This window comes from Suncus etruscus, chromosome 2 (assembly GCF_024139225.1).
Source record: "Suncus etruscus isolate mSunEtr1 chromosome 2, mSunEtr1.pri.cur, whole genome shotgun sequence".
In the NCBI taxonomy this organism is placed as follows: Eukaryota; Metazoa; Chordata; class Mammalia; order Eulipotyphla; family Soricidae; genus Suncus; species Suncus etruscus.
The window spans coordinates 139,288,981-139,304,765 of record NC_064849.1 but is presented as its reverse complement, the minus strand read 5'-3'; positions in this window follow the sequence as shown (position 1 = coordinate 139,304,765).

Sequence of the window (15,785 nt, the reverse complement as noted above, 5' to 3'; positions counted from 1 at the left end):
AACAATTTCTAAGATAAGCTTAGTTTTCTGTATCTTCAAAACCACTTGTGAATATTGTGTTATGGTGTAAGAATAAAGACACCTCTATTCTAAGTATAATTGTAGTCATAAAAAGAAGTATCTTTTGAATTAAACTTACTCAAGTAAAAAGAATTGCATTAACAAGGTACTATTTATTACTGATCCTCCTATATCAAAATATCCTATATAATTAGAGATATAGATATGTCACAATATAGATAAAATAACACAACAGTTAATCTAAACATATTTTTAAACATAAAAGCTAACATTTCCACTCTACCTTTATTTTGGGAGGCTAAAGGACCCTCAACCTTTTCCATGAGTCTTACCAGACATGTTTTGGACAACCAAGCCATTGGTTAATTCAAGGGTTCAATGGCATGATGCTGTTTGTACATTGTCATGATGGGCATTTCCTGACTACCCCAGCAATGCTGGCAGTCTCCAGGACCCATATGATCCAATGCCTGGGAGACCTTGTGGTGCCAAGAATGAAGCCAGTGTTGAGTGCTTGCTAGCATGTGTCTTAAATGTTATATTATCTTCCTAACTCCCTACCACAATTTTAAGATAAAATAATTCGAATGAATTTATTTTCACTTCTCAAATGATATAAATTATATTACTCAAAAGTTCTTTATCATTTTTAACACAAATGAAGAGTAATCAGATTGAATGGTTAAAGTAAAATATCAGATAAACTACAAGTTGAAAATAAAAAGTTTGTCAGTAACCTTATCAATGATTAAATAAGTATATGTGTGAATACACATGTAATTTTGTATCATAAAAAATCTCATCTATCTGAGTATACCCTCTATGCCCTAGTAGTGTTTAAGGACTATTTCTGAATCTGCTCAGAATCACTTCTAGCAATGCTGAAGACACCATATACTGCATAAGCGGCTCAAACCCTGTTCAGCTCAAGCAACTCTAATTGTAATTAGATTGTAGCTCAATTAATGTAGCTCCAAGCTACATTTATCAGAATTAAATGCCATTTTTCTTAGATATTTACCACATGATATATTCTTTTTTGAGACAGACCACCAAAAGCAAAGAAGTAGACATTTTGTATTTTATAGATCAGGAGGAGTCTATAACTGCACCATCTTCTACCTCTCTTACTCTGTGGCATTCTCTTTTTCATCTAACTCCTCAGGGGTTACCTTATGTTTAGATCTAAAGTAAATAACCTTTCAGTAATATATTCATACCATCGATGGTTAAATATAAATAAAATGAATGGGGCCAGAGCAATAGCACAGAGATCAGATGTTTGCCTTGAACGCGGCTGACATAGGACAAACCTGGGTTTGATTCCTGGAGTCTCATATAGTCCCTAAAGCCAGGAGCGATTTCTGAGCTCATTGCCAGGAGTAACCTCTGAGCATCACAGGGTGTAGCCCCAAAACAAAAACAAAACAAAAAACAATAAATATAAATGAAATATAACAAGGATTCCAGTTTTACTGCAATATTGCAGCATGAGCTTATGATGTTCCATTGTGGAAATAGGGATAAGGATAAAAGAGCCACCCACAGAAGGAGAGAGGAGAAACTATTCACCAATAATCATAAGAAAAGGCACCAATAATCATAAGAAAAGGGACTAATATCTAAGATATATAAGGTACTGACAGAACTTCACCACAGAAAGAAAGAAAAAAGAAAGAAAGAAAGAAAGAAAGAAAAAAGAAAGAAAGAAAGAAAGAAAAAAGAAGAAAGAAAGAAAGAGAAAAGAAAGAAAGAAAGAAAGAAAGAAAGAAGAAAGAAAGAAAGAAAGAAAGAGAAAAAAAGAAAGAAAAAAGAAAGAAAAAAAAAGAAGAAAAAAGAAAGAAAGAAAAAAAAAAAAAGAAAGAAAAAAGAAGAAAGAAAGAAAGAAAGAAAGAAATCTGACCTCATCAAATAATGGGGGAAAGAAATGAACAGACACAAGAAATACAAATGGCCAAAAGGCACATGAAAAAATGCTCCTCATCACTAATCATCAGCAATCAAATCATCACTAATCAAAGCAACTAGAAAGTACCATCTCATGCCACAGAGACTGGCACACATCACAAAGAACAAGAACAGTAAGTACTGGCAGGGATGTGAGGAGAAAAAAACTCTCAGTCATTGCTAGTGGAAATGCCATCTAGTCCAAACTTTATGAAAAACAATATGGAGATTCCTCAAAAAACCTGGGAATTGAGCTCCTATATGATTCAGATACACCATTTCTAGAGATATACCCTAGGAACACAAAAACACAATACAAAAATGCCTGTTGCACACCTATATTCATTGTAGTGCTATTTACAATAGCCAAAAATTGGAAACAACCAAAATGCCCTTCAACAGATGAATGGCTAAAGAAACCATGGTACATGTACACAATGAAATATTATGCAGCCCTCAGGAGAGATGAAGTCATGAAATGTTCCTATACATGGACATTGAAACTATTATTTTAAGTAAAATAAGTCAGAGGAAGAGGAGATAGACACAGAATAGTCTCACTCATCTATGGGTTTTAAGAAAAATAAGTCATTATTGTAATAATGTCCAGAGAAAATAGAAATGAGGGCTAGAAGGACTGGCTCACAATATGAAGCTCACCACAAAGAGTGGTAAGTGCAGTTAGAGAAATAACTACACTAATAGTTATCATGAGAATGTTAATAAGTGAGAGAAGTTGAATGCTCTTGGTGTTGGAATGTTGCACTGGTGAAAAGAGGTGTTTTTATAACTGAAACCCAACTATAATCATGTTTGTAATTTGGTGCTTAAAGATATTATTTAAAAAAGATGTTTCTTTGTTCTTGTAGTCTCATTTTGTATCCCATCTTTTTTATTGCATATTATAAACAATTATTTTCATTAGATAACTCAAATAATTATGGCCACAGAGTTACAAATACTCTTTCAAATTAATGTTTTTATTCTCTTTGGATAAATGCATTTGAGAGTTGTATTACTAAACCATATGTTATTTTTATTTTTCCCAAAAATCTCTTTTTTTAAGAACCCCTGCAAAGATGCTTTAATCAACTTACCATATAAAACCTGAGATACTTTTTCTCCCGCATCCTAGTTAATATTGGCCTGTTTCTAATCTTCTTTTAACATGTCATTCTCACTTGAGTAAAGTAATTTTGTTGTAGGGTTTTGATTAGTAGTACCCTGATAATAGGTGAAGTTGAATATTTATATATGTAATTATATTTATTTCAAAATTTTTCTCTCATTTTTCAATAAGATACTCATGTCTTTGCCCCTTTATTTTTGCTTTTTTGTTTGCTGTTTTTTGTAGTTATCTGGTTTTGTTTGTTTTTGTTTTGTTTGTGTTTTGCATTTGGATCACACCCAGCAATGCTCAGATGGCTCTACATTCAGAATTTCTCCTGGATGGCTTGAAAAACTACATGGCTTGCTGGGGATCAAACTCGGGTCAGCCATGTACAAGGCAAATAGCCTACCAACTTTGCTATCACTCTGGACCCTAGTTTATTTGAGGTTTTTTTTTAACTATTTTATTTTAAACTCTGATTAGGTATATGATATAAAGATATCTTTGGGCATAGATAGATAGTTAGAATGGGTGAAGTCCTTTCTTGATGATGTTAAACACTGGTTCCATCTCTAGTATCCCATATCGTTAATGAGCACGACCGAAGAAGTGGTAACTGAGTAAAACTGCAGGAGTAAAATTTGAACATCACCTGATGTGAGCCCAAAGAACACAACACAAAACCAAAAAAGCTATCTTTTCAAAACAACATGATTGTGTACTTTTTGTGTATATATAAAACTTCTTTTGCTATATAAAATCTTCTAATTCGTTTATTATTCTTTTTTGGTTCCTTTGCCAAGAGAATTGACTCTTCAAATGCATCATTGATGGTCGAAGTTACTAGGAATGTACAATTTTTTATTATTTCTATGTACTTTAAAGTTTGGATCTAATATTTAATTTTGTTGATTTTTTTAATATGGTCGCAAAACAATGATCTAGTTTCTTTTTTCATTTTGTTTTACTATTTTCCTCAGCACAATTTGTTGGATTTTTGTTTTTGGAGTCATACCTGGTTTTATGTCAGGGTTGCTACTGGTGCTGTTCAGGGGTACCATATGTAGTTCTTGGGATAAAAACCTGCAAGGGTATATGCTCTATTTTACTATATCTCCAACCCATGGTATAAAATAAGGGCACATAATACCTATAATTTTCTTCTTTGCTCTTAGAAATTCTTTGGCTATTTAAGATGTTTTGTGTTTCCATACAAATGTTAATATATTGTTTATTTTACTTAAATAACATATTGCCATTTTATAGGAAGAAAACTGAATCTGTGTGATGCTTTTTGTAAGATGACTCCATATTTATATTTCTGAGTTTGGAATTGTTGCATTAGCTTCCATTTAATGAATTTGAACAGAATATTAGTTATTGGTATATTTTAATAAATGGATTAGTGTGATGGAATCCTCTTTAAGAATAACAGAATGCGGGGCTGGAGAGATAGCATGGAGGTTGGGCGTTTGCCTTGCACACAGAAGGATGGTGGTTGGAATTCCGACATCCAATATGGTCCCCGGAGCCTGCCGGGAACGACTTCTGAGCGTAGAGCCAGGAGTAAGCTCTAAGCGCTGCCGGGTGTAACCCAAAAACCAAAAACCAAAAAAAAAAAAAAAAAAAAAAAAAAAAAAAAAAAAAGAATAACAGAATGCCTTCTCTAGAGATATGGAAATTAGGAAAATTGAACACGCCTTGGCATTTACTCACTTTTTAGACTGCAAAAGATAATGCGTAGATTCATTGTTTCCCCAGTGATATGTGCTAAAACACTGTAAAGTTCTATATGTATATAAGAATAAATATATATGTATGTAAATGCACACTTATATTTTGGGGTCACACATGGCGGCACTCAGGGTTACTTTTGGCTCTGTGCTCAGAAATTACTCCTGGCAGGATAGGGAGGCCATATAGGATGCTCAAGAATCGAACCCATGTCCATCCTGGGTCAGCTGCGTGCTAGGGGTCCCTACCACTATGCTATCTCTCTGGACATGGGTTTTTGAATTCAAGCTCAGTCTGTCATCATTATGGTCAAAAATTCCCAGTTTCTTACTGAAGATTAAAAATGCTCTAATATTATTCACAATTTCTATAGTCGTTAAGTAATATAATGTATGAAAAACAAGAATGTTTTGTGCTTAATGAAAGTCAAACAATGGAACTGAAATTTCACCAAACCTATTCCTTTGCAAATGTTTTTCACCTTTTCATTAAGTGTCTTTTATTAAGCCCTACCTAATTTCTGTACAGTAAGATTATAGTGCAAAACTTTTAAGCATAATAAGGTCAAATTCAGTTTATATGGTCAACTTACTTCTATAGATATGAACAATAATTGCTTGCCATTAACTAACTCTGATTTGTGGGTGGTGGGGTTTTATGTTTGTGTAATCTTCAATTCTTTGCTGTTCAAACAAAGAAAGACCAAACGATAACCCACCCAGTTCATCTGGTGACATTCTAGTAATTATACCTAAAATAGTATCAATTTAGGAAATTATTTCACTATTTACAGATTTTCCAGAGATAGTCTAAATTCCATACGATTGTCATAAAAGTGAAGAGAATGTTTGGTCTTTTGATTCAAGGACAGTAGCTCAGGGGTCAGAGTAGTGGTGCTAAAGGTAAGGCTTCTGCCTTGAGCCTAGGACAGATGGTGGTTCGACACCCTGTCCCCCCCCCCCCCAGTCCCATATGGTCCCCCCAAGCCAGGAGCAATTTCTGAGCGTATAGCCTGGAGTAACCCCTGAGAGTCAATGGGTGTGTCCAAAAACAAACAAACAAACAAACAAAAAAAGACATTAGCTCAAAAAATATTTTTCCAGACAAATCACAGAATATCATGTATTTAAGGTTGTGATAATTTGCCCTACCCAAAGTGCTACAGAAACATAGATTTAAAATTCAATTTAATTTACTATAATTTTCTAAAGTCCTCCTCTTTTTGTCATAACTAGACTGGTAAACCAAAATGAAAACACAATAAAGCGGTAGGATCATTACTTCTCTTATTAACAATTAATTTGGCCATAAGATTCAGTAGTGGTTTTTATATGCTGACCTAAATTTTTATTATTGGTGCACTCAAATGGGCTGAAAAGCATTTATTTCCAAAACTTGATTTATCTGAGGATAACTGTTAAACGTGCAGCCTTTCAGAGATTTCTTCTGTAGATTCTTATTCAACTCAACTGGGTTTTAGTCAACTCACTCAATATTCTTATGATTCATCAATTTAAAAATATAAGGAAAATCAAGCAGTGATTGTTACCAATATCAATGAGCACAGTTTATAGATTTCAGGGGACAGGAAAAAGGATCTAAACATTTATCTCTAATCAAAATATTCTGATCACGAACCAAAGTGGGATAAATGGAGGTAAGGTCAGACAATACAATTTTAGTGAAATATATCTCTCCTATTAAAAAACCTATAAAATATAAAGTAGTGTGATTCTGAAAAAAGACATTTAAATTCTGAGGGTAAGAACACTCATAGAGTCAGGGCTGAGGCTTGTCAATGGGCTTTTATAAACAAGTATCCACAGGGGAATCTCTCATGCAGGTGGTCCTTAGACCTCACTTGAAGAAAGACTTTTATAAATTGTTTTTGAGATACATTCCCAGGTTTCAATCTCCCACAATTCTTCCCAGATGAATTCATTCTTTCTCTTACTCTCCAGACTTGCTCTCCAGTAAGACAGTAGATTGGTGATTGTGTGTGTGTGTGTTGTGTGTGTGTGTGTGTGTGTTCTTTCTTCCCAACAGAGTACTAAGCTTATTTATCAGTGTGGTCTTGTATTCAATTTAGTAATAACCCCTACATAAAAGGTCTTAATGGTAATTTGCTGATTGATTCCTTCAAGAAAACATTTATTGAGCAGTGAGTGAGAAGGTTCTGAGCTAAGTGTTGAGTAATTGATATTTGATGATGGATGATTCTTTGTTCTGTAGATGACAGTGTTTTGAAAAACTAGAGGCTCCAAATGTAGATCCAGTGTTCTTTTATTTATGTTCCTAAGCACTCAATCACATCTTCACACAATAATTGATGCTTAGGTTATTTGAGATTGTATTTAAATATAGAAAGAAGGGGTCCTGTTTGTATGCCTGTTCCTATATCTTATTGTTGTGGCTAAATTATTTGAGTACTACAAATACGAATTAAAGACACTGCAAAGGAGTAGGTTTGGTGGCAATTTCAAGTTGCATTGTCTTATAGGCATCAACATTTTCTAATAAATATAATTATTGGCTTTTACATCAAGCTTGAGACACTGTTTATTTTTCACACATTATATTACTTAATGACTATAGAAACTTTGTGAAATAATAGTAGAGCCATTTTTAATTTTCAGTAAAAAACTGGAAACTTGACAATAATAGTGACAGACTGAACTAAATTCAAGACCCCATATCTAGCATTTCATAATGTTTCAGCCTATATTACTGGGAAAGAAATGGATCTATGCATTATCTTTTGCAGTCTAAGAAGTGAGTTATTGACAAAGAGTGTTCAATTTTCCTATTTTTCATATCACTAGAGAAGAAGGCATTCTGTTATTCTTTTTGTTTTTTTTTTGGGGGGGGGGTTGGGTCACACCCGGCAGTGCTCAGGGGTTATTCCTGGCTCCACGCTCAGAAATTGCTCCTGGCAGGCACGGGGGACCATATGGGATGCTGGGATTTGAACCAATGACCTTCTGCATGAAAGGCAAATGCCTTACCTCCATGCTATCTCTCTGGCCCCCATTCTGTATTCTTTTCTTTTTTTTTTTTTTTTTTTTGGTTTTTGAGGCCACACCCATTTGATGCTCAGGGGTTACTCCTGGCTAAGCACTCAGAAAATTGCCCCTGGCTTGGGGGGGACCATATGGGACGCTGGGGGATCGAACCGCGGTCCGTCCTTGGCTAACGCTTGCAAGGCTGACACCTTACCTCTAGCGCCACCTCACACCGGCCCCCCATTCTGTATTCTTAAAGAGGATTCATTGAACACTAATCCAATTATTAAAATATATCAATGACCCTAATATTTCTGTTCAGACCTCATTAAAGGAACAACTAATGCACTACAATTCCAAACTCAAAAATATAAATGTGGTCATTTTACTAAAAGCATTACACAGATTCTATGTTCTCCCTAAAAAAGCAGTATATTATTTAAGTAAAATGAACAAAATATATCAAGATTTGTATGGAAACACAAAACATTCTAAATAGCCAAAAATTCTCAGAGATTTTCTGAGAGAAAAGAAGAAAATTGTATGCATCTGTCCTTACTTCAAATTCCTATTACACAGAAAAGGGGCTGGAGAAAATTGCGCAGCAGGTAAGGTGTTCGTTTTTGCATGCTGCTGACCTGACCCAGTTTTATTCCCCTGCATCCCATTTGGTCCCTGGAGTCTGCCAGGCATTATTTCTGAGCACAGAGCCAGGGAGTAACCCCTGAGCACCACCGGATGTGGTTCAATAAACCAAGCCAAACAAAACAAAACCAAATAAGGAGACCAAACCAAACCAAAGCAAAAACAAAACAAAAACAAAGAAATAGTAATTTAAATACTTGGACTGAAGAAGTAGGTAGGGCCACTTGCCTTGCAGATTTGATCCCCAGAACTACATATGGCCTCCTGAGGTATCTACATATAGACCCCTGGAGGTTTGGTCCCCTAGAGCGTGCATATGGCCTCCTGATATATAAATGGGATGTATAAATGTTTGCTAATGTTATATTTTTCTAATCCTAAATGCAACCTTGAAATAAAGAATTTTCACTTTAAATATCAGAACAGAATACCTGGCAAATAACTAATATGACTTGTCTCTACATTCTTTTCTCTGCAACTGAGAGCAATTCATGCCCACTTTTGGTGTGTTTGTCCTTTTACACTATGCTGCAATGAAATGTTTTTCAATTTTGATCCTTGAATCACTTATTTTATTTTATTTTGTTTTGTTTTTCCCCTGACCAGTTATTTCACAATTTTCTGTCACTGAAATGTAGAATGAATACTGTTTATAATATCTGAGGTTTACTAGAAATATTTTTGTTTAATGTTCAGCACAAGTATTATTCACATAGTTGAAACATGAACCATGAAATCAAACTAAATGTCTCTCAGCATATGACTGTCACTAGAAACCAAGTCATCCCTGCCCACAGACACTATCTTCCTGGCTGAAAGTCAGCCTAACTCCTCACCCAATTCTAGAATCTAAATAATGGCAGCCAATATTCCCCAGGTAGGACTGATCAGGGCAGAAACCTCTGTGAGCTTTCTCAGACGGTGTGGAAGATTTCTTTTTGCTGCTTAAACTACTGAGACACAATGTCACTCTGACAGGAAATAGCACAGCTCTGAGACTTATTAAACATCCAACCCACTTAATTTGTTTCAGATCTATGAGTACTGGTCTGGGTGACCTGCATGTGGATCTTGCAATACATCAATATTATACATCAATATAGTAATGTCAGCCCAGCCCAGCAGTATTAAAAGAAATATGCTGGGTTGTTTACATAGTGATATACCAAAGCTCAGAGAGCCTAAACCCTAACATAAAAGGCTCACTTTTAGCGCCAAACACAGCTCAGTAAATCCTTAGGCCACTAACTTAGTAACACACCAGGAAGAGATATAACAACCATTTCAAATTGACATAGGTTATCTAAGTTTTGGTAATTTATTTGCCTTTGTGTTGTAACAAACAATATGAAGTAAATTTGTGACTACGTTATGTTAGGCTATCACGGTTGGTGAGAAATTGAGGACATTGGGGATAGGTAAGTTCCACTGGTGGTTGGGTTGGTGTTTTGAACGTTTAATATCTGACAAAAACTGCTTTAGAACAATCTTGTATAACATGGTGTTGAAATAAAAAATAGAGAATATGCAATATTTAAATATAATCCAAAATGTTCAAAATTGAAGCTTTACTAATATTATCTAGTTTTAGGGGCCCCGCATCCAGTGACTCTAAGGAAATTTCTCTTGAATAAGTGCTCAGAAATCGCTCCTGGCTCAGAGGACCATATGGGATGCCAGGGATTGAACCCAGCTACCATCCTGAGCAGCTGCGTGCAAGGCAAATGCCCTACCTATGTGCTATCATTAAGGCCCCAATCGAAGTCTTTTAAATATATGGTTTTAAATATTTATTTAGTTGGTTTTTGGGTCATTTCCAGCTGTGCTCAGTGATTACACCTGGCACTGCACTCAGGAATGACACATCCTTCCTTCCTTCCTTCCTTCCTTCCTTCCTTCCTTCCTTCCTTCCTTCCTTCCTTCCTTCCTTCCTTCCTTCCTTCCTTCTTCCTTCCTTACTTCTTTCTTCCTTCATTCCTTCCTTCCTTCTTCCTTCCTTCCTTCCTTCCTTTCTTTCTTTCTTTCTTTCTTTCTTTCTTTCTTTCTTTCTTTCTTTCTTTCTTTCTTTCTTTCTTTCTTTCTTTCTTTCTTTCTTCTTTCTTCTTTCTTCTTCTTTCTTTCTTTCTTTCTCTTCCTTCCTTCCTTCCTTCCTTCTTCCTTCCTTCCTTCCTTCCTCCTTCCTCCTCCTTCCTTCCTTTCCTTCCTTCCTTCCTTCCTTCTTCCTTCTTTCTTTCTTTCTTCTTTCTTTCTTCTTTCTTTCTTTCTTTCTTCTTTCTTCTTTCTTCTTTCTTTCTTTCTTTCTTTCTTTCTTCTTCCTTCCTTCCTTCCTTTCCTCCCTTCCCTTCCTTCCTTCCTTCCTTCCTTCCTTCCTTCCTTCTTCCTTCCTTCTTTTCTTTCTTTCTTTCTTTCTTTCTTTCTTTTCTTTCTTTCTTTCTTTCTCTTTTCTTTCTTTCTTTCTTTCTTTCTTTTCTTTCTTCTTTCTTCTTTTCTTTCTTTCTTTCTTTCTTCCTTCCTTCCTTCCTCCTTCTTCTTCTTTCTTTCTTTCTTTCTTCTTTCTTTCTTCTTTTCTTTCTTTCTTTTCTTTCTTTCTTTCTTTCTTCTTCTTTCTTTCTTTCTTTTTTCTTTCCTCTTCCTTTCTTCCTTCTTCCTTCCTTCCTTCCTTCCTTCCTTTCTTCCTTCCTTCCTTTCTTCTTTCTTTCTTTCTTTCTTTCTTTCTTTCTTCTTTCTCCTTTCTTCCTTCCTTTCTTTCTTCTTTCTTTCTTTCTTTCTTTTTTCTTCTTTTTCTTCTTTCTTTCTTTCTTTCTTTCTTTCTTTCTTTCTCTTTCTTTCTTTCTTTCTTTCTTTCTTCTTTCTTCTTCTTTCTTTCTTTCTTTTTCTTTCTTCCTTCCTTCTTTCTTTCTCTTCTGTCCTTCCTTCCTTCCTTCCTTCCTTCCTTCCTTCCTTCCTTCCTTCCTTCCTCCTTCCTTCCTTCCTTCCTTCCTTCCTTCCTTCCTTCCTTCCTTCCTTCCTTCCTTTATTTTTCCTTTTCCTTAGTGATACACAGCTGTTCTCAAGACTTGCCTTTGACTGCACCAAGACTAGCTCTTGGCAGTGCTCAGGGGACCATATCGGGAAGCTAAAGATCAAACCTGAGTTGACTGCATGCAAGGCCATCACCATACCTACTGTCCTCTTTCTCCAGTTTCCCTTACCTAGAAAATTTTCTGACCTAGAAACCAATTGTAGATCAAGTGTTTATCCAAAATTTAAAATCATCAAGGTTTCCTAGCCGAGGACATTTACCTTCTTCTTTTCATTTCTCCAAAAGTCTAAAGATAGTTTAAATTCTTAATCAGACACCTGTGTTTAGGTTTGTAAATAAAATAATGAGTGTCTTAGGAAACCATGTCAGGATAAAATTTATTGACCATACTTGTGCACACCAACTTACAACCTGCCCCTTATAAAAATAAATCCCTTGCTATTTTCTCATAAAAATAATTTATATGATGGTACAAATAAATAATTATATTAAGGGTGTGAGTGCTTCATCTTCCACCCTGCTGACCCTTCAATTTGCCTGGATTGACTGAAAAGCAGTGGCATGTGGTCACCTAAAACATATTATTGTTTATGGCTCTCAAACTCCAATTTACATCAAAAACATACAAGGTTCATTAAAGCACATAATGCAATTTCCTAATATTTTTGGTTTAGTAAGATTTGGTGTGACTCAAGAATTTTTTCCTTTCTCTATTTCTTTTTTCCCTTTCCACTTCCCATCAGGATTCAGGATCACATAAACACAAAATTTTCTCTGCTAGGACCGTGCAATTTTTACTTATTAGTCTTCTACATTTGCAGCATGGGGCATGGCATATAATGTTAGTAATGTTACTGAATTGGGTCAATGGGGTCAGCAATTAATTGTCTATATTTAAGATAAATGAGCCACAGATCAGAAAGGCTAAAGAATTTTTTCCTAATTTAATTGGTCAATTTATGATTTTTTAAAAATTTTCAATTGTAGTTTAGATTTGGAAGAGCTAAATTTTTTCCAAATTTCTAGTTTAGCTCTTATAACAGTAGTTGTTTGACTATATTTCTAAGTCACCTGGAGAATTTTTAAGAAACCCTGGTAGTGTGGTTGCACCCTAGAGATTGTTTTGCAATTGGATAGTTGTGCTGGTATCCCTCTAATGTGCCTCCAAAATTAAATGCTTCTACTCCAGAGTCAGTTGTTACAATTTCCCTTAATGCTTCAACCTCCCAATAGGGAATTTATAAGGTACTTCATGACTATTGCATCTGTTCTATATGGAGAACACCCTGATAGAGAATATATACTTTCCTAAATCTTACTGGAAAATGGCTTCTGAAATATTAGAAATTTACAGAGCTGCATTTATGAAACTTTTCTATACCTTTAATTCTAAGATGATTGCTTTATGATTCCCATTACTCTCTCTAGATCACACATGCATTGTAAAAGACGTATTTGATGAAGTATTCAAAGGCAAACTCATGGTGGGTGGGGAGGCAACAAAGGCCTGCCTTTTATTAATTATTATTATTATTATTATTATTATTATTATTATTATTTTAATTTTATTTTAGGCACTGTGGTTTACAAAACTGTTAGTGGTTTTATGCATAACACATTCCAGTGTGGAAACCTGAATTCTGAACAAGGAGGAACACCATTTTGTAAAGGCCACATGGCAGGTTTCTTAGGTTCTGAAGAGGGAAAGATGCCATTTTGTAAACCACATGCTGTAAGCCACATGCTAGGTCTTCGAAAACCCATTTCCATAGAACCCACCCCAAGCTACCTGGCCATACCAGCCTGTCAGGGAAGTTCAAAGGAGCAGTAGGAAGGTACCTTTTGACAATAGCCAATCATTTTAAGGATCATCAGAAAGCTGGAACCTCCCTATATTCCTTCCCTATATAATCTTCCTCATGACCTTGGGCGGGGTTCATCTCCTTTGGGGTATGGCCCTGGCTGGTTAGTTGTGGGGTGTGTTTCTTGTTGGCAGAGGGATTAAAGTATTAAACTTTATTTTAGTTGTGTTGTCACGTCCTTCTACTCTGGAACCCTAACACCAGCTCTACACCTTGCAAAGTGTCTGCTTCCCTCCACCAATGTCACAGTTTTCTCTCAATCTTTACCATGCAGGGTTCTTGATAAGGACCAGTTGTTTCTTTTGCCCTTGGACATTTGTTATTCTTTTCCTAGAAAGGAAAATAGAAAAATTAGTTGGGTGATAGAGAGGTAGAAAAGCCTTAATACAGGATGTCTCTCTTCTTTCCATTTATCTTCAATAAACAAATTAATTCATTTTTTTCCTTAGCCTCCCAAAGGAAGAGTGGTGATAGACATTTAAACAAGGGGATAACAGGGTAGCAGAGAAGCTGGTGCAGAATAGAGCGATAGTCACAGTAGTTCTTTTAGGACCTCAGGGGCCCTATAAATGCTAAGAATATTAAGAACCTTAGAACATTTGGGATCCTATCTTATGGCACTTGCACCTAGCCGATTCACATATCTCTTGTTTCTAGGAATAAGCCCATGCTGAGATCAGACTAGAATGAATTGTCAGTGGGAAACTTTCTAAATTAGACAAGATAGAAACCAAAAACTTTTTAGTTCAATACAATTAGAACTGAGAATAAGTAAAAGAAAGAAAAAAAAGTACACTAGGATAAGAAGATTATGGTTTCAGTCAATATTCTTCTCCCTTAATACTTCAATAGCAAAACCCTTGTTTTAAAAGACATCTTCTCAGCAAACTGAATTTGTAAAGTCAGTGGAGATTATTCTCTTGGAAATTTCTGTTCTACCATTCGTCTAAACTTGAATACTCCTATGCAAAAGATCTTGAAAAAAGAAAAAGACATTTTTATAACTTCATGACCAATTTTTCAAAATATAAATATAATATAAAATATAAAATTTGATGTAAGTCTGATGTCCTGAAAGCCTTAAGGATTAAAATAAAAGGATTAAATAGTGACTGTGGGTCAGGGAAATAGAGGGCTGATGAAATGCTTACCTTGCATGCACTAACTACAGTTTAATCTCTGGTATCTCACATATGGCCTTCTGAACACTGGCAGGTATGACTCCCAAAATAATAAATAAAAAGTATATTAAAATTAAAGTCTGAAATATTATTTAAGATACTTTAAGTGTATTAAAATTTGGTCCAAAATATTTGATCATCTACTCTTGGTTCTACACTTTATCAACTATGTGACTTTTAGCCATTTCATTTGTCTGGTTACTCAGTTTTCTCATTAAAAAAAAAGTAATAATACTAAACACGTTTATTAAGGGTTTATTGTTACTGAAAGTCCTAATTACAGGTGCATTGTAGCATTGGACAAATGTTCAGCAGATCCAAATGCCTTTATTTTGCACGGAGACAGGGCATTTCTTTCATTTATGGATTTTTACATCAGTGTATTGTTCTATAGTAAATATTTTACCAATTTTCTCACCTGAAAAAAGGTGCTATATAAATGCAAATTGACTTACCACAAACACACCTACTCATCAGTATATGCCTACTCACAGCTATCCTTCTTAAAATCCTTTACATCTACTTCTTTGCTTTACACACTTGTCAGAAAATGTAATGAGTATAATTATTTATTTCTGAGCTCCATTTTGTTTGCTAGAAAAAGTTTATTTATCAAAAGTGAGTTGATGAAAGTTCACAGTCAAATTTAAATAATAAATATCATTTTCAGTTCTTAGAAACTAAGAGAACATTTAATACTTTTTCCCTCTAAAATCAACATTTGGGTTCTGTAGATATTTCTATATTTTCTATGCCTTATTGACAATAGGCTATCTTTAAAATTTTTACAAAAGGGAATGCAGAAAGCAGAGAAAGACTACCCTGCTATCTTGCTTTTATTTGTTTGATAACTATTTTTGAAATCTTGAAATATGTGAGCTTCATATCTTGCCAAATCTCTGTTTCGTCACTTCCAATAAAAATTGGATCTTACATCTGTTTTTGTTTTGAAAATACGTTACATTTTTTTAAACAAACATATAAAAACAAGAAAATGAAGGATTTAGAAATCTGTGTAAAGAGCCTGAAAACAATTGAATCTGTTGTTCTGAGTCTGGTTAGGGAGCACAACATATTTACAGTGAAACCATGACATGGCAAATGTTTGGATCTTTCCAACTTCCATTTATTTCTGACTTATTTGTTTTGGTTTGTTAGGTTTGGGAGCCACACCTAGTGATGTCCAAGGATTTACTGCTGGGTCTGTACTCAGGACTCACTCCTGGTGGTGGTAAGGGGACAATACAAAATATAAGACTA